At 42.5% G+C, this 21,013-nt stretch overlaps 2 pseudogenes; both read right to left on the bottom strand.

The window, feature by feature from the left end:
* Window positions 1-3,809: 3,809 nt before the first annotated feature.
* LOC145525234 (elongation factor 1-alpha 1 pseudogene) lies at window positions 3,810-6,197 on the bottom strand (annotated as a pseudogene).
* Window positions 6,198-15,638: 9,441 nt separating this feature from the next.
* LOC145526204 (filamin-binding LIM protein 1 pseudogene) lies at window positions 15,639-16,966 on the bottom strand (annotated as a pseudogene).
* Between the last annotated feature and the right edge of the window lie 4,047 nt (window positions 16,967-21,013).

Genomic DNA, 21,013 nt, shown 5'->3' with positions numbered 1-21,013 from the left:
AATAGATTGAACAAACAGACCTTTAGAAGCTATTACCATTGAACCCTGGTGACTCAAGCTTGGAAAAGGAAATAGCTGATTTAAACCTCAGGTGGGCCATTTCACCCATGGTCATCTTTATAACTCTCTTCAGCCTTTAGACGTCTTTCCCTGCTCTAATCATAAGTTATTTAGTCTTCATAGCTGTATTAGCTGAATTTCTGTTGTGTTGGCCTTCCTCATAGCTGTCAGGACATGGGTCCAGGGATTCCAGAGGGGGAGGCGGGCATGTTGTCAAGACAGAGCTGTTAAATATCATGTTACCTCATTGTTTTCACTGGCTGGTGAGGCCCAAGGGAGCTCTGAGTCATGTGCATCTATTTTCCTATTAGATTAGCTACTGGTTAAGAGTGGATTTTCTTCTTTGTGTGCTCCTTAGATCAAGTGATAGAGTTCGTGGGTGGTTTAAAAAATTCTATTGTATTTTTAATAGTTGATAGTAGAGTTTCCTTTGGGAATAAGTGGTCTTAAAAGAAGAAAATATCTTGGAGCAATTGGGTATGAAAAATAGGCCCACCGTAGAATGCAGAGGGTGAAGGCAGACTAAATGGAGGGTAGAACTACTTTGTATTTAAAAAAAACCAAAACTGGTAGTCATAGGAGGGGACAGAAGGAGAATGGCTGAGCAATGTGGAAAATCAGCCAAAAGACTTTCTAGAACAGAATGACTATTAGTACTAATTGTGATGGATCAGTAGTGCAGTCCCCATCTATTATTTAATTTTTCTAAACTTTTTGTAAAATCTGCTACACAGAGACTTTGGGTGCATAATTGTGTGTGTGTGTAAAACCAAGAAAGTTAGCTGAAAAACCCACCAATAAAGAACAAGTTGCAAGATGCTGAAAGGTTGTCGCTGAGTTGTGAAAGATGCTGGGATTCTTGGCCTCCAGAGGAGAGGAAATCAATCAGGGGCCAGTGACAAGCCTTGATAGCTCAGAGCTTTTGTGTAATAAAGTTTTTTTAAAGTATAAAAGAGATAGAGAAAGCTTCTGACATAGACATCTGAAGGGGGCAGAAAGAGTGCCCCCCTGCTAGCCTTTAGCAGTATGTAATATACCTATCAGCAAGCTCTTAATTAGAGAAAGGAGATGTCTCAAAACTCAGAGTGGCAGCAGCCTCCTCACCCACAACATGCATTTTGAGATAACATTGGCAACAGGTGAGTCATCCTGGGTCATAAAATGATTGACATGAATCTTGAAGAAAGGCAGGTTTCCAAGGAAATATATAGTTTCAGTAACATAGGTTAGGAGAACAATGCATGAGTAAAACATACAGGTTTGTTGAGCCCTTATTGGTTCTGAGTCTTAAGCAGAACCTACTTGAAGAAAGACAGAGTCTAGGGTAAATACAAAGTTCATTACCGTAGCTTAAGAAAAACATTTCCACAAGAAAAACATGTTTGAGAAAAGTTAAGTTCAGGTGGAGCCAGGTGTCATCATGGCAACATAGAATTTTAAGAGAAACCTCCTTTTAATTTTGTATAGAAAAGGGGAAAAAAAATCTGACACTTGTAGTTTCCTCCTGCCACTTAAGAGAGGGAGAAAAAAGTGTCTGACACTTGCAGCCTATTTCCTCCATTTGGAGACCCCTATCCTTCCTGCCTGTTACCCTCTCAATGCCAAGTGGAGAACAGGAAGTCAGCTGAAGCAGAAGGTGGTCATGAAAATGAAAGTCCCCCAGGAATGCACAGAAATCTTGGACAGGGATTTAGGCTTTCAACACGAGGTGTGTTGGAGACCAGTCTTGTCTAGATTTTAAGAGGCAAGATGACCCTGAATGTCATGTAGTTTAAGTAGTAAATGCTCAACAAAGGTTACAAATGACATTAAAAAATGATAAACATTGGACTTAGTAGAATGTTATAATTATCAATAAAATGGAAAGAGTCTTAGAGAAGAAATTAGAAATTCTGGGTGTGAATTTTTATTTTTTCTTTTCTTTGACTCCCAGCATCTTTATTTTTCCTAGAATCTAGACACAATGAACTCTAGCAGGGCAGTTACTACTATTTAAGCTTCAAATTTAAGGTTCTTTAAATTAGTTCAATATTTTGTAAATATGAGAATTCACATTCTATCACATTCTAATAACTGTGAAACTAAAATTTGAGAGATTATACTGACAAATTTACTCAATATTAATGTAACTACAGAAAATTTTATATGCAACACATGGACTTCAATATTGCAGAATTTTTAAAAAAATTGAAGTATAGTTGATTTATAATGTTAGTTTCAGGCATACAACAAAGTCCTTCAGTGATATGTGTGTGTGTATAACTTTTTCAGATTCTTTTCCATTGTAGATAGGCTATTACAAGATATTGACTACAGCTTTTCCTCTCCTATACAGTAAGTCCTTGTTGTTTAACTATTTTATACATTGTAGTGTGTATCTGTTAATTCCAAACTTCTAATTTATACCTCCTCCTCCCCTTTCACCTTTGGTAGTCATAAGTTTGTTTTCTATGTGTATGAGTCTATTTTTGTTTTGTAAATAAGTTCATTTTAATAATTTTTTTTAAGATTCCACAGATAAGTGATATCATATGGTATTTGTCTTTGTCTGACTGACTTCACTTTGTATGATAACTTCTAGGTACATCCATGTTTTCTGCAAATGGCAATGTTTCATTGTTTTTCATGCCTGAGTAATATTCCACTGTAAGGAAGAAACCTAAATGCCCATTGACAGATCTGTTAGGTTGCTTCCATCTCTTGGTTACTGTAAATATTGCTGCTGTAAACACTGTGGTGTATGTATCTTTTCAAATTAGAATTTTCATCTTTTCCAGATATATGAATGTGGTCTTTTTATAAGCTCTTATCTATATAAAAATATTTTTTGCTTATCTGTCCTAACCTATGAAAGTTTGCAACCAACAGACCCCCTCCCACAGCTTTTCACTGTGTCCTTAAAATATATAACTGATTCTTCCTCTTACACAAGGAGAAAATAGCAAAATTCCTACCCAGAAAAAAATGTTAACCCAGAATTATCAAACTTTGGTTTCAGCAGAGAAAACACCAAAAAATAGATTATAGGAAATTCTTACTTAAATCTTTTACCTAAGTAGTACTATAGAGATTTATATTCTTGACCAAAAGAGGACATACGTTTCTCATTAAACTCTGTTTTATTGTGTCTCCAACTTTGATAACAGCTTTTTGGTCAGCTGTTTCCATTAGATATTACAGATTTTATTTATTTATTTTTATATTTTATTTTTTAAATTAGAGGATTATTACTTTATAATAGTGTGGTGGTTTTTTGCCATACATCAACATGAATCAGCATTAGGTATGCATATGGCCCCTTCCTCCTGAACCTCCCTACCCACCTCCCTCCCCATTCCACCCCTCTAGGTTGTCCCTGAGCACTGACTTTTTGTTACTTGCATCATACATCAAACTCGTACTGGCTATCTATTTTACATATGGTAATGTATATGTTTCAAAGCTATTATATTTACTATACATCAGAAACCAGCAGAAATTGTAAATCAACTATACTCCAATAAAAAATTTTCAAAAAAGGAAAAAAATTACTGATTTTAAAAACTGACAACTTAAACTTGCCACACACGCAAAAACACAAGCAGTCCACAACACATTTGCCTTTCCTTCTGAAAGTTTTACAATGCATTATCATTAACCAGTCTTTTACCTTTAAACTTAAATGGCCAACAGAAGCAAACAGTTCTGAGACTATTCTGCCACGTTTAAGGACTGATTAAGCCTGGGGTGGCAGGTATTAGGCATATTATTCACTTTGTTTTCTGAACTTTCTGGGTTGACTTGGTGACCTTCCCAGCTCCAGCTGTCTTCTCATCCACTGCTTGATGATACTCAAGACAGCTGTCTATCTCATGTCACAAGCAGCAAAGTCCTGAGGAGGACTGTCAGAAAAGCTCTCAAAATGCATGAGCTTTCTAGGAACCATATGAACCATGCCAGTGTCACCAGTTTGACAGAATTTGGAGCCACTTTGCAGCTTCTTCCCAGAATGATAACCAACCTTCTTCTTCAGTGCAGCAAACTTGGAAGCAACACGAGCTCTGTGATGATCCTGCACATGCGCAGAGCCAGCAGTGATTTGGACTGGATGCCATAGGCTAATGCCTTGAGCTGTGAAGCCAGCTACTTCCACTGGGGGGTCATTTATGCCTTCACCAGTCACATTGCCACAACCAACATCTTTGAAAGACATGTTCTTGACACTGAAGCCCATCTTGTCCCTAGAAAGTTGACATTGTTCAGTCACTCAGTCATGTATGAGTCTTGGCGACACCATAGACTGCAGCACTCCAGGCTTCTCTGTCCTTCGCTCTCTCCTGGAGTTTGCTCAGACTTGTGTCCATTGAGTCAATGATGCCATCTACCCATCTTGTCCTCTGTCATCCTCTTCTCCTCCTGCCTTCAATCTTTCCCAGCATCGGGGTCTTTTCCAGTGAGTCAGCTCTTCACATCAGATAGCCAAAGTATTGGAGCTTCAGCTTCAACATCAGTCCTTGCAATGAATATTCAGCGTTGACTTTCTTTCGGATTGACTGGTTTGATCTCCTTGCTGTCCAAGAGACTCTCAAGAGTCTTGTCCAGCACCACAGTTCAAAAATATCACTTCTTTGGCACTCAGCCTTCTTTGTGGGCCAGCTCTCACATCCATACATGACTACTGGGAAAACCATAGCTTTGACTATACAGACCTTTGCTGGCAAAATGATGTTTCTGCTTTTTAATATGCTGTCTAGGTTTGTCATAGCTTTTCTTTCAAGGAGCAAGTGTCTTTTAATTTCATGGCTGCAGTCTCCATATGCAGTGATTTTGGAACCCAAGAAAATAAAATCTGTCACCATTTCCATTGTTTTTCCATCCATTTGCCATGATGTGATGGGACTGGATGCCATGATCTTCGTTTTTTGAATGTTAAATTTGAAGTCAGCTTTTTCACTTTTCTTTTTCGCCATCATCAAGAGGCTCTTTAGTTCCTCTTCACTTTCTTCCATAAGGGTGGTATCTGCTTCATCTGCATATCTGAGGTTATTGATATTTCTCCTGGCAATCTTGATTCCAGCTTGAGATTCATCCAGCCAGGCATTTTGCATGATGTACCCTGCATAAAAGTTAAATAAGCAGGGTGACAATATACAGCCTTGGTGTACTTCTTTCCCAATTTTGAACCCATTCATTGTTCTATGTCCAATTCTAACTGTTGTTTCTTGACCTATATACAGGTTTCTCAGGAAGCAGGTAAGGTTGTCTGGTATTCTCACCTCTTTAAGAATTTTCCACTATTTGTATGGTTCACCTAAAGCTTTGCAATGCTTTTCAAAAGATCTGAATTCAGTTGTAATGTTGACTAGAGTATATGTGACCATTATGTTGGGTTTGAGGACACCAGTCTCCACAGGAACAGTACCAGTATCACCAATTTTCTAGACACTCTGGAGGGGCAGATGCAAGGGTTTGTCACATGGAAGAGTTGGTGGCAGGATCCAGAGGTTCAAGCAGCATGGTTTCACTGGCATTGTCATCGTTGTGAGTGACTTTCCATTACTTGAGCCAAAGCGTGTTTGCACTTGGCTGCAGCGTGCTGTCACTATTCCAAACAGAAACGGTACAAATGATACTGTGTTGGAGCTATTGCCAGTTTTCTTAATGTAGGTGCTGACTTCCTTAACGATTTCCTCATATCCCTTCTGGCTGCTGGGTGTCTCAGTGGAATCCATTTTAATGCCAATAATTAGTTGTTTTACTCTCAGTTTATAAGCCAGAAGAATACCCTCATGCATCTGCCCATTCTTGGAGATACCTGCTTCAACTTCACCAACACCAGCAGCAATAGTCAGGACAGCACAGTCAGCCTAAGGTGTGCCTATAGTCATGTTTTTGGTAGTCTCTGTATTCCAGGGCATCAGTGATACTACTTGCTGGTCTTGAATTTCTACAGGGAAATATCAATGATGATACCATGCCCACATTCAGCTTTCACTTTGTCCAAGATCCAGGTATACTTGAAGAAATCCTTTCCTGTATCAGTCACCTCCTTCTCAATTTTTTTCTATGGTTCTTTTGTTGATACCACCATGTTTGTAGACTTGCTGTAATCTATGTCTAGTGAGAACAATATTGATATGAATCTTTTTCTTTCCCATTTTGGCTCAGATTTAGTTGTGATAATTGTGTCCTGGCAGCAAATCTGTTGTGAAAAAGTAGGTTTGAATTCTATCAGTTCAGTTCAGTTCAGTCGCTCAGTCGTGTCTGACTCTCTGCGACCCCATGAATTGCAGCACGCCAGGCCTCTCTGTCCATCACCAACTCCCGGAGTCTACCCAAACCCATGTTCATCGAGTCGGTGATGCCATCCAACCATCTCATCCTCTGTCGTCCCCTTCTCCTCCCGCCCCCAATCCTACCCAGCATTAGGGTCTTTTCCAATGAGTCAACCCTTCGCATGAGGTGGCCAAAGTATTGGAGCTTCAGCTTCAACATCAGACCTTCCAATGAACACCCAGGATTGATCTCTTTTAGGATGGATTGATTGGATCTCCTTGCAGTCCAAGGAACTCTCAAGAGTCTTCTCCAACACCACAGTTCAAAAGCATCAATTCTGCGGCGCTCAGCTTTCTTCACCATCCAACTCTCACATCCATACATGACCACTGGATTCTATGGCATTAAGTAATTATGTAACTTTGAGAAAATGCTTAACTACTCTGAGCTGCAGATTTCTTACCTGTCAAAGGATCTGTTCAGTTCAGTTCAGTTGCTCAGTCGTGTGCAACTCTTTGCGACCCCATGAACCGCAGCACGCCAGGCCTCCCTGTCCATCACCAACTCCCGGAGTTTACCCAAACCTGTGTCCATCGAGTCAGTGATGCCATCCAACCATCTCATCCTCTGTCGTCCCCTTCTCCTCCTGCCCCCAATCCTTCCTAGCATCAGGGTCTTTTCCAATGAGTCAACTCTTCGCATGAGGTGGCCAAAGTATTGGAGTTTCAGCTTCAACATCAGTCCTTCCAATGAACACCCAGGACTGATCTCCTTTAGGATGGACTGGTTGGATCTCCTTGCTATCCAAGGGACTCTCAAGAGGCTTCTCCAACACCACAGTTCAAAAGCATCAATTCTTCGGCGCTCAGCTTTCTTCACCATCCAGCTCTCACATCCATACATGACCACTGGAAAAACCGTAGCCTTGACTAGATGGACTTTTGTTGGCAAAGTAATGTCTCTGCTTTTAAATATGCTATCTAGGTTGGCCATAACCTTCCTTCCAAGGAGTAAGCGTCTTTTAATTTCATGGCTGCAATCACCATCAGCAGTGATTTTGGAGCACCCAAAAATAAAGTCTGACACTGTTTCCACTGTTTCCCCATCTATTTGCCATGAAGTGATGGGACCAGATGCCATGATCTTAGTTTTCTGAACGTTGAGCTTTAAGCCAACTTTTTCACTCTCCTCTTTCATTTTCATCAAGAGGCTCTTTTGTTCTTCTTCACTTTCTTCCATAAGGTGGTGTCATCTGCATATCTGAGGTTATAGAAAAAGCTAATTATCAGTTTTCTTATCTGTAAAATGGCTCCAGTGTTAACTAAAATGCTTGAGGAAAGGGCGCAGAATTTGGAATAAGAAATATGCACATAAAATATACCTATATTTGCATCTGGCTCCTTCCACTCTCTGGCTGTGTGACCTTCAGTTATCTACTTAAATTTCTAAGCCTCGGTTTCTTTATATATAAAGTATAATAATAACACCTATGCCTCAGATGGGCTTCCCTCCTAGTGCTAGCAGTAAAGCACTCATCTGCTGATGCAAGAGACATGAGTTTGATTCCTGGATTGGGAAGATCCCCTGGAGGAGGGCATGGCAACCTACTTCAGTATTCTTACCTGGAGAATCTCATGGACAGAGGAGCCTGGCGGGCTACAGTCCACAGGGTCACAAAGAGTCAGACACGACTGAAGTGACTTAGCGTGCACACACACACACTCACATACACATGCCTCAGAAGGCTTTGAAAGGATTAAATATTTTACCCTTGGTAGACATGCTTGATAAATATTAGACCCATCTCTTTCAGATTTAGATTCAATTTCTTTCCTCAGTTTCTTTCTCCATGATCTTGAAAGGGAAAAATTTCTGGTTCTGTTGTACAGGGTGGTCCAATTTCACACCAACTTAGTTCTGTTGAGAAAAGGAAATAATGCTAATACATCTTTGCCTTTATCAATTGTATGGAATTTAGCAGCAACATTAAAATCCATATGCCATTATGGTTACTGATGTAGTGTACTGAGTATTAACCAAGAAGGTGTTATTTAAGGAATGGCATCCAGGGAGGTGATAAATTTTGCTTACAATGTGTTTTATTACTATGTAGCTTCTGTATCTCCTATAAAGATAATACTTTCCCAGCATCAATTCTAACTCCCAAATCTTTTTGTTTTAATAATCCTGGAAGACACAGTAGTAGTGGAACTCTTGCTCACTTTTTCCCCCCTGGGCATAATTGGAAGCTGTATCTGTCACCCATCTCACTCCTAATCCCACTAGACTGGGAATACCTCCATTTAGGTTTACAACAAAAGATAGCCCACAGCGAAGAAGATATGAAACCCTCAATTTTCCTGTGCGAATGGGAAGTCCATTTTATCATCTGGATCATGTCCTGATGTTTCTTCTTACTAAATAACCAGCCATCATCATGATGCCTTGGACAGGACTTTATCTCACTAAATACTGCTTTTGCAGTACTGTTGAAAAACAGCTAGAGCAAGGGGACAAGTCTGTCTGTCTTACATCTGTCCATATTTCTTTCTGTCTCCCTAGGTTTCTAGTATCATGAAAGGGGAAAGGGAGCTCTTCTCAGGACCTAAGAAGTGTTGATGGGGCATTTTTTCTGGCTAAGTCTTGTATTCCCCGTTGGCTTCATGCTGTCTCCATTTCACCCACAGTTGGTACCTGAGCTTTACCTACCAAAGAAAGTTAAATTTAGCGCAATGGGTCTGAGAATGGGTGGAAAGCATGTAACATTATACAGGATGCAAAAATATATATTCTTAATTTTGGTTCATATTTTCATCCATGATCTTAACAGGATGAGATCTTAATGGGTGTATATGCTGTATTGACCTAGTCCCTTTATAATCACTCCTAGGTTGAAAAAGATACTTCTAAGCTGATGAGGAATTTCCAAATGATTATTGTATTTCAAAAAATGCTCTTCTAGGCATTGTGTTGATATGTGCTGCCTGTATTCCTGACCTAGTATTAATATTTTTTTTTATTTGTATCACCCATAGTCTTTTCTGGTAAGTATTAATGATCTAAATTCTAAATTCCTAAAAGAAACAAGAAGATTATGAACGTTTCTGTACCATATTGTCATTAGGATGGTGATGGAGTGCAAAAATAGTTGGTGCTAATTTATTTTGCCCTGGAAACTCATAATGCCCCAAATTATAAATATACTTTAAACTGAGAGGTTCAATGTTTCAATGTAGATATAACACCAAAACTATGCCTTAGATTTTGATTGATGAGCAAGAAGACCTTTGTCAGGTCAGCATGATGAAATTGTGCTAATGTCTCTTGTGCTAATAAAGGAAAATGAGACATAGAAAAATAGTTTTAGAGGTTCAGAACTTTATTAGAATTAATAACTATGTGATAATGGGCTCTAAATATATCGTATAATGAACAGAGGGCAAGGACTATCTAACTTAAAGTAGACAGGCTATTTTCCAGAAGCTGATTGTTTTGTAACTCAACATAGTTTCAAATAGGATTAGTAAAGGGTGGTTGTTTTCTCAAGGCCATATATGTATTTGTAAATGTGGTGTATGAGGCCTAGGACTTCAGAGAATGGTGTAGGTATGAGGTGAAGGAGGCAGCAGGTGCAGGGAGCTGGAATAAGATTGGGCTTCTCTGGAGCACTGGGGTGAGTAGTCAGAGTCACCTAGAGCATGCATGCTGCAGTCTAGTTCCAGTGATGGTCCATGGCACCGGGGCCTTCTGACTTACCGAAGTCTGACCAGTAACCACAAAGCCACATCAGTTCAACTTCCTAAATGCTTATTGTGCGTGCGTGCTAAGTTGCTTCAGTCATGTCTGACTCTTTGCAACCCTATGGACTATGGCCCCCCAGGCTCCTCTGTCCAGGCATGAATACTGGAGTGGGTTTGCCATGACATCCTCCAGGGGATCTTCCTCACCCAGGAATGGAACCCGTGTCTCTTACATCTAACCTGAACTAGCAAGTGGGTTCTTTACCATTAGCATCACCTGGGAAGCCCAAGTGCTTACTAAATCTGTGTAATTCTCCTTAATTTTATTACCAACACCATCTCCCACTAGGACTCCTGGAATAATTTTCTAATCACTCTGCTCTGCATCTACACTTTCCCATTGAGTGTCCATAATACAATCAAACTGATCTTTAAAGACTCAACTTTTAGAGAATCGTGGCTGTATTTGAATCTGCCAATAATTTTTCATTGTCCTTACAATAAGGCCCCAAATGCTCAATGATCAAAACATTTAAACTCGATTCAGTGATTGTAAGGTAGGCAACACTTTCCCCAACAACAAGCAGTTGTAATGAAGAGGAGATTGCAATTCGTTTGGCCAATTAACTGACCTTTCAATATATAGCTATTAATAAAATAACTCCAATATTCACTATAACTCAATTCTATTCAAAAGTCATTAACTTATGGTCTGCAGTCCAGAATCCGCCTGTAAACATGTTTTGTTCATCTTATACAGTATCAAAAACATTTCAGGCAGTATTTTTAAATTGGGAGAATGAAAATAACTGAGACTTCCAGCTTTCTTAAACCTGGGAGAGTCTGATGACCTGGGATTCATATTCCCCTCCTGGCAGCAAGAAGCTGGAACCGAGTGGCAGGTGTCTGTTTTATGGAGAGCAGTGGTTCTCAAACAGTTTAGGTGGGCATGCAGTATATGAAAATCACCTGGAGGCCTTGATGAGCCACAGATTGCAGGCCTCACCAGGAGGTTTTTGATTCAGTGGGTCAGGATCCAAAAATGTGCATTTCTGACAATCTACCAGGTGAGGCTTATGCTGCAGGTCTGGGGTCCACACTTTGAGAACCACTGAGGTAGGAAATGTGCTTTCCAGCAAAGCATGGTCCTTCCACTTACTGGTTCCTGTACCTCGGGTATCTGCTGCCACTCTATCACCAAGCTCACATTACTGCCTTTGGTCTATTTAGAGAAATATTTTCCCCTATGTATCTCTCCAGATAATGGGAAAAATAAAAAAAAAAAAAGGAGAACTGTTTGTCTTTGTGGAAGCAAAGAACATTTCAACATGTTTAAAATGCAAACACTTAGGCCTTTTTACTCAAACTTGACTTTGTGAGCTATTTAATGGCAACTTTCCCACACACAAGAAGAATTTGCCAATAAACCTGAAACTTAGGATTTCAGTCACTTACAACTGGGTTTGAGCTCCTGGCTCTGCCTTTTACCAGCTTTGTGACTGTGGAAAGCTTTTGAATCTTATTAAGACACATTTCCTCACCTATAATATAGGGATTTTTAATGATACGTATGTTAAAATAAAAAACAAATGGAAACCAGCAGACGAAACCAGCAAAACTTAATTTAGTTTATTTTGCAAGACTTAACTTGACCTGGGTCATTTCTTGCTTATGCCTCTGGAAATCATAAGGAAAACTTAAACTGTTTCCCAAAACTGTCGAGGTAACCACGGATTAATTCCCTATCACTTAAGAAAATTCTAATATTATAGTGTACCACTGTGAAGAATAAATAGTCACTTCACTGCTTTGGCATTTTATGAGCTGCTTTATGAATTCCATGGACAGAGGGGCCTGGTGGGCTACAGCCCACAGGGTCACACAGAGTCAGACATGACTGAAGTGACTTAACACAAGCTGCTTCACAAAAATATCTCCCAGAGCCTCCTTCCATATTTTGGTTTGAGTTTTCCCAGTTTGCAAACTGTCTTTTTGGTGTGTGTGCAGTAAACTTTCACTAATTACTACTTTGGTGATTTGTTGGATTTACTTCTGTTATTTATAAACTTTTGATACCTGCTCCACTGGTTTTATTGTGAAAAAAAGATTGCATGGTGCCTGGTACACAATAAAGTGTTCAATAACTTCTATCTGCCAGTGTTATTGCTGAGATTTTAATACAGATTTTAAAATGATGTAACCAGAAGCTGGAAGGAGAGGAAAAAACTAAGCAGAAATGTAAAGCATTGGGAACCTGGAAAAGCTGGCTCAGGGAGGTTAAAGCCCAAACTGAGTAGAGGCTTGCAAAGAGGACACAGGACAACAAAAAGAGAGCCTCCATTGTCTTTAGGGAAGGAAAAATAAGGAAGGGGTACCTGCTACTTAGAGAAATTGTGTAATGTTAACAGACAACAGAAAGAAAGCAGAACTAGCAAACTAGTGTTTTTATTTTTTTTCTTCTTGGTCAAAGAGAAGTATTTGCAATCAGAAAAGGAATAATTAACATTGGTAAGAGGAATCTAAGTTTCTCAGAGACAGAAAAAGAGCCATCCAAATGAGTTCATACTAGCCATGTCATGCCTGTGCACCAAGTTGCTTCAGCCATCTCCGACTCTGCAACCTTATGGACTCTAGCCTGCCAGGCTCCTCTGTCCATGGGATTCTCCAGGGAAGAATACCGGAGTGGGTTGCCATGCCCTCCTCTAGGGGATCTTCCTGACCCAGGGATTGAACCCATGTCTCCTGCTGCTCCTGCATTGCAGGCGGATTCTTTACTACTAGTGCCACCTGGGAAGTCCCGTAGGCTACTAGGAAAAGGGCAGGCAAGATTGGGAAACCACAAATGGCAATCCATGAGGAATCACAGAGCATGAGCGTGTGCCCAATACATGTGACACAGAGTTTATCCTGATTTCCAGAAAAGGCAAGTCTACTCAGTCTCATAACTTCATGTATTATAAACCAATAAGCTCGATGTTTACCCCAAGTGAAGTAGTATATGGATTGTTTATAAGCATTTAGAGGGCTAATCCCTTGTGGCTCAGCTGGTAAAGAGTCCACCTGCAATATGGGAGACCTGGGTTCGATCCCTAGGTTGGGAAGATCCCCTGGAGAAAGGAACGGCTACCCATTCCAGTATTCTGGCCTGGAGAAGTCCATGGACTGTATAGTCCAGGGGATTGCAAAGAGTCAGACATGACTGAGTGACTTTCACTTTCATAAGCATTTATGAAGCATAACATTAATTCCTAAATGTCAGTTTTGTCATTTTCCTTTCTGGGATGATTATTAAGCTACTAGATCATGAAAATTAGTCACTCATCTGGTGAATAGCTATTGAATGTCAACTAGGTGCAGGAATAGTGTCTGTCACATTTTTATTGGAGAAACAAGCAATACATGTTCATATATTAATGAACATGGGATCTGAATCAAGTATTCTAGGAAGGAATGAGACAGAAATCTGACCAGGTACACAAAAGAGAATGGTGGCAATCTTTACCAAAATTGAAAAGGCCTAGTTGCTGAATCGAATAATAGAAAACAAATTACATCTTAGACTTAAAATAAATCAGTGATGTTGAGATGTCTATTAAGATAGACAGCTATAGAGCTCAGAAGGCCCTGGACTGGAGATACAGATGTGGGATTAATTAGCGTATATGATTGTCAGATTTTCACAGTGGCTGAAATTTCTGAGCGTTGAGTGAGAAGAGAACTAGAATGCAGGGGAAAGGCTAGAATGCAGGGAACACTAATGTTTAAGAAAAGGAGAAAGGTACTTACAAAGCGGCCTGAGAGACAGAGCTCAGTTGGATGAGGGGAGAACCAAAAGAGAGTGCTGTTACCCTGGCTGGGGGAGGAGGACGCTGCTACGCAGTGTTGAGGGCGCATGTGATTTGGAGACGTGGTTTGCAGTGACACTAATTGGCACTGATGTGTGGCTTTTGTGTATCCGTCCTCAGCTGTAGGACTACATCCTCACCTCAGGATGAAGGAAAGGAAGAGGAAGATGGACTGAGTGCTCCAAGAATGAGGGGTCTGCAGAAATGGTAAAATGAAAGAGCAAGGAGTAAGAGCAGAAGCTGTTGAAAATGTAGATTCATATGGTGATTAATTAAGATCATGTGCTATTGAGCGGGCCGCCAAAATACTGGTTAGCATAACTGAGGCTCAAAATGGCATTGTTGGAACAAATGGTCAAATCAAGCAGAGTGAAAACATCTCATAGGGTATATGTCTGCTCCTCCACTTGCCCAAGGAATTGGCAAAGTGCTGAATGAAACAGACCACGACAAATTTCGTGGAATGAAGACATATATACCACACTCGCTCCTTTTTTACTTCCCTTAAAGGGATGATAAATATTTGATTAACATTTTCTTTCCTTTTTTTTTTTTTGAATAGTTACGCATTTATTTTCATGTATAACTAGCACATCAACATGTGACTGTGTGGATATATTGCTTAGTTAACATAACACTAAATTGGTAAGTGAATAAAAAGAAAAAGGATGTTGAGTTAAAGAAAATATTAAGTAAGTGAGAGAACAGGAGGGCCTCATATGATAAAAATTGTGGAGGTTATGGGAATGTCTGGAGTCTGGGACGTGCTGCTCTAAGCTTCGGGCAAGAAGCTCAGCTCTGGTCTGAAGCCCTTAAGGGGCCCTACAAAGAAACCCTCCAGGTACTTGGAGCTCCGAGAATCCTCCTAAGAGCATGTGGTACATTGAGAGGACCCCAGAGAGGAAAGCACCTTTTGCTTCATGTGTTCATGCCCTACAAAATGTCTTAGAAGTTACAAAGCAACAAATGATTTTTTCTTAAAAGAGAAAAGACTCTTAGAGGTGTGGCCTTGAGTGGTCAGTGGTCACAGGGCAGCCTGGGCTGGAGGGCCAGGGCAGGGGTTGGGGGACACCCCTGTTACCGTCCTGGAGGTGTTTGTGTGTGTGTGTGTGTGTGTGTGTGTGTGTGAGAACAGCCCCCATCAAGGCTGCAGGAGGAACACCCCAGGGCTCCTGTGCTCTGCTCCCTGGCAAACAACGGGCACTTAATCTGTGTTTGCAGAAATCACTGTTGCACACAGGAGGAGGCCCCAGAAGGCAGGTGGAGGAGTTGCTGACATTGTCCTTGGGTGTCAGCGTGTCACCCTTTGCCCCTGCTGCTGTGCAGGTTCATGCCTTGGCCTGAGCCCCATGTCAACACGGCCCCAAGGTGGGAAGTCTGTGCCACCAGGAGGGTCACCATCTTGAATGTTTATGAACAATGGAAGGTATTTCCTCACCTTCCCCCCAAACCCAAAGTATGTTTCTCATCATTTAACCTTCAAATGTTAAAAAATAGTGCTTTTTAAAGGACTCTGGGGTTGTACTCTAACAGCTCAGCACCCTCAGAGCTCATGGATCATTACTATGGACAGAGGGTGCCCGCTGGAGACTCACCCAATTGACCCCTGGAAATAGAGGTCGAGGCCAGTGCTCAAGAGGGGCCAGAGCCGTGGAGGTGGAACCCCAGGCATGATGCTCACAGTACGAAAGACTTCTGGTGCCCAGAAGGAGAGAAGGAACCGCTGAGAGTCTGAAGGGTGCTCTGAGCTGGGAGGAGCCTGGGGCTCAGCGGCCGAAGTGATGGGCGGAGCTGCAAGCTGGTACCTGTATGTGGCTTGGAAGGAAAGCATGCCAGAATAGGTCGGGAAGGGACACAAGTCAGGGAGGGGCCCCGACAAGCGGGGCTATTGTGCCGCCGCAGCCCCCGGCCCGGGGGTGCCCTCAGCAGCACCCCGCAGCACTCTGCTTCACGTGGCACGGCTTGCAGAAGAGACGGTTGTTCAGCGGGTAGCAGCCCTGGTCCGTGGGCTCCACAGACAGGAGGACCCTGCAGTCCTCACACCGGTAGCAATTCTCATGGCAGTTTCTTCCCATACACTCGATTTTGAAGGCATCCTTCCCGTCTCGGGGGATGATGGGATTCTCACAGATGCTGCACACCGGGGCGAACTTCCTGTAGAAGTCGTCCAGGCAGTACACCTCATGCTGACTGTCCAGGGCAAAGCTCTCGTCCCCCGATGCACTGGGCGCAGGCCACACACGTGAAGCAGGAGGGGTGGAAGGCCTGGCCCAGGGCCCGGATGATGTGTTCCCGGACAACCTCGCCACACTTGCCACACTTCTCCAGGGTGTCCTGGTAGCAGGGTTCACAGAGGGGCCGCTCATCCTTCTGGTAGAAGCTCTGCCCGGCCAGCTGGCGGCGGCAGACACGGCACGTGAAGCACTGGGCACGGTACTGCCTCTTCATGGCCTCTACGGCCAGCTCTCGGGGGGACACAGTCTTGTGGCAGAAGGCACAGATGTCTATGGAGGCCTCTCTCTCAGGGAAGCCGACAGGCTCTTCTGCGGGGGAGGGCGGCAGCTCCTCCTCTGCGGGCTTGAGATGACTGGGCCGAGGCTGCAATGGAGGCCCCTCCACCAGGGGCTGTGGTGGGGGTGGGGGAGGGGGCCGGTGCAACTGCTCTAAGTCTGAAATGAGTGACGCCCCCATCGTGGAGGGGGGCTCTTCGTCAGGAGGGGGCAGGTCCGCTGGAGGGGGCGGAGGCGGAGGTGGGAAGAGGTCCAGGTCTGGAAGTGCATCGTCAATGTCCAGGGGCGGAGGAGGAAGCGAACACCCTCCATTGGAGAGCTGAGGTGGAACAGCTGGCCCTGGGGCTGCAGCCCTGCCAGCGGGCGTCCAGGAACGGAGCTTTCCCACCGAGCCAGCCCCGGGTGCCTTTGTGGGGGCAGGAGAGTCCCAGGGGCGACCAGGCCGGGCCTCACAAGCTGCTCACCTCACCTCCTCAACCACAGCCTCATCTCGACGTGGGGGCGACAGGGTGATGAAGACAGATGAGGCGACCCTCTTCTCAGGCTTGGAGGCCATCCGTTGTTTCAGCTTCTGGTGGGGCTGGGATCTGGATTTTCCTAGGAAGGCTGAGGTCCCCAATGTCCAGGGCAGCTCCACTGAGCCGCCCGCGCCCCCGGCGGCTCCCGTCGCTCACCCGCTCGACAACATTTTCTTTTTTTAAGAAGAAATTTTAGGAGAGCAATGAACTGAATCAGCATTTTCCATCTGGACACAAAAACATGTGGAATTCAACTGATAGTCATACAAACGAAAAATACCTTTCAGATTTTATGTTGTTGTTCAGTTGCTCAGTCATGCCCAACTCTTTGTGACCCCACGGACTACAGCTTGCCAGGCTTCCCTGTCCTTCACCATCTCCCAGAGCTTGCTTAAACCCATGTCCATTGAGTCGATCATGCCATCCAACCATCTCACCCTCTGTCATCCCCTTCTTCTTTTGCCTTCAATCTTTCCCAGCATCAGGATCTTTTCCAATGAGTCAGCTCTTCCCATCAGGTGGTCAAAGTATTAGAGCTTCAGCATCAGTCCTTCCAGTGAATATTCAGGGTTGGTTTCCTTTATGATTGCCTGTTTGATCTCCTTGGAGTCCAAGGGACTCTCAAGAGTCTTCTCCAACACCACAGTTCGGAAAGCATCAATTTTTTGGCCCTCAGCCTTCTTTATGGTCCAGTTCTCACATGACTACTGGAAAAACCATAACTTTGGCAATACAGACCTTTGTCAGCAAAGTAATGCCTCTGCTTTGTAATATGCCGTCTAGGTTTGTCAGATTTTATAGTTGACTTTAAATTCACTAATAAAAATATTAATAACATAAATAACACTTTGGTAATTTATTGTGTTAGGTAGTTATAGATGTTTTATATGTATAGTAGATATATGAATCTCATTCCAAAGACTCAGTTAATTTAGGAAAATAACTTACACATTTCTTCTAAATCAATTCTATGTTAACTCTCCTACTGCCTAGCTAAGAGTAATATTTTCAGGTGGTTTTTGTTTCTCTCTTCAGTCCTGGGTTGAGACAAAGGTTCTGGGGGGATTTACACCGTCCATTGTCTAGTAAATTGGGGAAGTGGGGAGTCATCTGCTGAAGTTGAGTTACCCTAAAACTGCCTTTGGCCTGTAGCACAGCCATGCCCTATAGGGTTGGAGGCTCACACAGATGTTTTGCTGTATCATGTAAGGGCAGGGAAACTTTAACAGGCAATAGACCATTTGTGCTGAGACTTTGCAAGAAGCCATTTCCTCTTTGGAATCTGACTGCCTCCCCAGGAGCACTGCCAAGAAAGATGGGAACTTGGCTCCAGGACCCCCACCATTCTGTCTGTTCTAATTGCCTCCCCTTTACTTTCCCTTTCTCAGCCCATGGAAAACCCTATTCTAGGCAGGGAGTGGATGAAATTATGGCTGTCTGACCCCTACATCTCCCATACGTTTTGTCTATACATCATCCCCAAACTCTAAGTTCCCCCCTTTAAAACTTTTTGGCTAGCTGCATCCCCTCCCTGCAGCAATGAGATCAGGGTTGCCCATATTTTTGGAAAAGAGGAAATGCTAGGAGAAAAATGTGACAAAATAACTCTATCACCACACCCGCAATAAGTTCTTTGTTCTTGAAGCAACAAACTTGGATAACTAACTGGTAGGGTCATTGATGGTTGCAAGAAAGTGTCCTTCCAAATCTAAAATTCTGTAGTTCTGCTAATGCTAGGGGAGGCCAGGTGGGTTGTGCTGCTGGAAAGGACAGGAAAAACATGGGCATCATTTGAGATGTAGGGCAGCAGTGGGTCAGACACTGAGAAAGGTCTCTGACTATTGTATCTGAGCATGAATTCAAGATTCTTAAGAAATATTGTGAACGGAACTGAAAACTCTTCTCTGGTGCCTAATTGTTGACTTTGCCTCCTCTCTCAAGACCTCTAGTCATTAACTTCTCTTCCAGGTTAGGCCCTGCCATTTCCTCAGCTCCAATTCCCTGACTGTGCCTTGATAAGACATCTCAACCCTTGGACACCCTCACTCTTCTGCCTTGGGGTCAGGTCATGGTAGGCTCTGAAATTTTACGGGACATTATTATCAATGAATATGTATCAATGTGGGGTGTTTAGAGCCCTGTGATAAAGTTTCACATGTTGTAAACCTCAAGGGGCTTCCAGTCACGCTGGAGAAATGAGGTACATGCATAACGCAACCCTTCCCGAACGGCCTCTATGTCACGGCTCTAGGAGTTGGGAGAAGGAGAGGAGCACGAAAAGGAACTCTCAGCTGCTGAGTCAAGAAGGCGTGCACTTGTGCCACTTGAGTTGCAACTTCTTTTCAAGCCCCACCTAAAAATAACTCAAGCTCAGTCTGCAGAAATTCTGCCCTGAGTGGGTATGCCTGTGTTCAAGAAGGATGAGTGATTCTTAGACCTCAGCAACTGAGCAGGAAGTTTCGACCTCAGCAACACCAGCAATTAAGACTAATAATATCTCCCATTCTGCTTCGAAAATGAGAAGACTATATAGGCGAAAGAGCACTAGTTGCCATTCAGATATTTATTAGGATTGTTCATTATTATTTCACATTCAAGAGGTACAGCAGGTGCTTTTACATTCTGATCTTACTACTAAGTCCAGAGTGAGGCCCTTCCCTCCAAACTGATCACTCTGGTGTTTAATCAGATTCTGAAAACCTCAGACTACCAAAGCATCCATTTTTAAAATTGCTGTTTAAGATGAATGTCCTACCCTTTTATGTTGTATTTTTGAAATGGATTTGATCAGAGCCGTCCTTTGATATTGTAAATATCTACACATCAGCTCATCTACTTTCAGATTAATCAAAATATTTAGGCATCTTCAGAGCAATTTCTCATATTCATAAAACAAGGCTATGGTTATTGGCTTCCTGGTATTATGTTTTGGGAAATCTCTGTGTGACTTGTGTAAAAGTAATAAAAGCTAGCTTCGTGGAACTACATTGTCAGAGTAATGAATGCTTTAAAAGTGCATTGATTCAAAGCCTGCCAGGCTCTCCCCCTCCAGCTGCGGCAAGTGTGCCCTAGTGAGTCTTAGAAGGAAGGAAGCTCTTCCTTTGCCCCACTTCCTGTGCCTTCTCAGAGCTGGGCTTCGAGCCAGTGGGAAGAGAGAACGGCCAAACTGTTAAAAGGTCAACATGGTGTTCTCAGCATCTCTCAAAGGTCTTAGGAAATGAGTTGCAGGGAGCTGAGTGGCAGTGAGTGCACCCCAGAGAATACACTTGAGTTTTTTATTTCACATGATTACATATGTAAATTGGTTTTTGATTCCCTGTGTGCCACAGGGGTTAGGGGGGTGTCGAGGGAGGTGGAAGAGAAGTGTGCTGGGCATGCATAGGGGGTGGAGGAAGCTAGTCTGGGATTAAAATGTGCTACAGACATTTCCCTAAAGTGAAAAAACCCCACAATCACAAAAATCCAGACAATCAGGCAAGAACTGTGAATCTAAAAAATGAGACTGAATTTCCAAGTGGCATATGATAATCCTGTGATACATTAAGAATTCTACATTAGCAAGGACTTGTTTTTTTATAATACTTCATAACTGGATTTTTAAGGTTTTCCTATTATAGCCAGGTAAGTTAACACATATCCACCCTGCTCTCTAGACTAAAACACCCCCTCAGGAATGATGAGTAAATGTCTGTGACATTTTGGTTAATTGGAGTTAGTGTTGGGGAACCTTTTGACTGTTAACGGCTATAGGCATAACCTTTATTTGTCTTCACTAATGTGGTTTGAGAAGATGCAGGGTTGTGTTGGAAAGTGTGGGCAGAGGTGGGGAATTTTGAAAGCCTATGAAGTTGTTTGTTAGCTTTGTACATTTGTGACATTTCAAAGACAAAACATGAACTTTGCAAAATCATATACTTCAATGATAGAAATAGTATAGATAGGATATGGACATATAGATAAAAGAGAATACAATCTGTTTAAAACACATTATAAGGTTGAAAATCCTTATCAAGTTTGCCATTTCCCCTACAAGGAAAACATAAGAGATCCTAATTGAGATGTGCTGCCAGACATAGGAGGGTCAA

This window comes from Giraffa tippelskirchi, chromosome 11 (assembly GCF_054371585.1).
Source record: "Giraffa tippelskirchi isolate mGirTip1 chromosome 11, T2T-mGirTip1v1.2.pri, whole genome shotgun sequence".
In the NCBI taxonomy this organism is placed as follows: domain Eukaryota; kingdom Metazoa; phylum Chordata; class Mammalia; order Artiodactyla; family Giraffidae; genus Giraffa; species Giraffa tippelskirchi.
This window is presented reverse-complemented; position numbering and strand designations above follow the sequence as displayed.